This window comes from Cyprinodon variegatus, unplaced genomic scaffold (genome assembly GCF_000732505.1).
Source record: "Cyprinodon variegatus isolate N-32 unplaced genomic scaffold, C_variegatus-1.0 Scaffold138, whole genome shotgun sequence".
Classification (NCBI taxonomy): Eukaryota; Metazoa; Chordata; class Actinopteri; order Cyprinodontiformes; family Cyprinodontidae; genus Cyprinodon; species Cyprinodon variegatus.
In genome coordinates this window covers 1,002,354-1,003,463 of record NW_015150591.1, presented here as the reverse complement: position 1 = coordinate 1,003,463, position 1,110 = coordinate 1,002,354, and positions in this window count along the sequence as shown.

Here is a 1,110-nt window from a genome sequence, read left to right as displayed (position 1 = left end):
CAGAAATTTAAAAAAACTTGACTCATAAATCTAATTAAAAATACCTTTTATTATCACCTATTAAAAAATTATTCCTTTTTCCATTTCTGTTTTCTTTTCAACATGCATTTAAAAATCTTTTTTGCAATCTTTTCACCTTTAAATACAATTTACAATTGCGCTTTATAATTTAATTTAAGATTTGCAATAACAAAATGCTTTTCAAAGTGGATTTCTAATTCTGATATGTAAATGTTTAATTACTAAAAGCTGTTTGTGACTCTTCTGATCCTCCGTACCACAATAGAAAATACTAAAATTTGTAGCTGTAACAGGAAAATAAAGGAATTCTTTTATAAGGCACTTTAAATGTTAAAGGTCAAACGGATTTTATTGATTATTGTTGGAATTGCTACGAAAAAGGCTTAATGATTCACCTTGCCTCTAGTACAGTGGTCTGCAACCATTATGATCCAAAGAGCCATTCCTGCCCTCAGTCCTGCTAAATAAAAGATATTTCGCATCAAGCTGAGTTTCAGTTTCTTTGGATTAAAAAAAACATTTTTTGCAAAAGAAGAAAGCAACCAAAAAAAAAGAAAAGGGCATGGCTACATTTTTCTCCATGGGATGCCAACAAGCAAAATCAATTATTGATTTAGGGTAATTCTCTGGCACAAATTCAAAGCAATTTTACAATAAACAATTGTAACAAAAATAGTAAAATAAAACCCATGGTATTTTTTATAGTATCCATTGATATATAAAAAAAAAAAAAAAAAAAAAAAACACAAATAGTTTTTTTTTTTTCCAGCTAAAGTCATTAAGAGCCACTGTGGAAGATCACGGGTTGCAGACTGTTGCTCTAGTAGGAAACACAGCAACATTTGCTTAAAATAACAGTGTCAACCAGTTTCATTTTAAATAAAAATATAAGCTAAACATTACAAAAAAATCAGGAACAAGAAAAGTTAAACAGAGCTTCACGGTGTGGCTTTAGAACACATTTGTCTGGTCCAAGTATACATAAAATATACAATACATAACAAATATTTATACTTAGACTGAAATATCAGTGTATATATATATATATATATATATATATATATATATATATATATATATATATATATA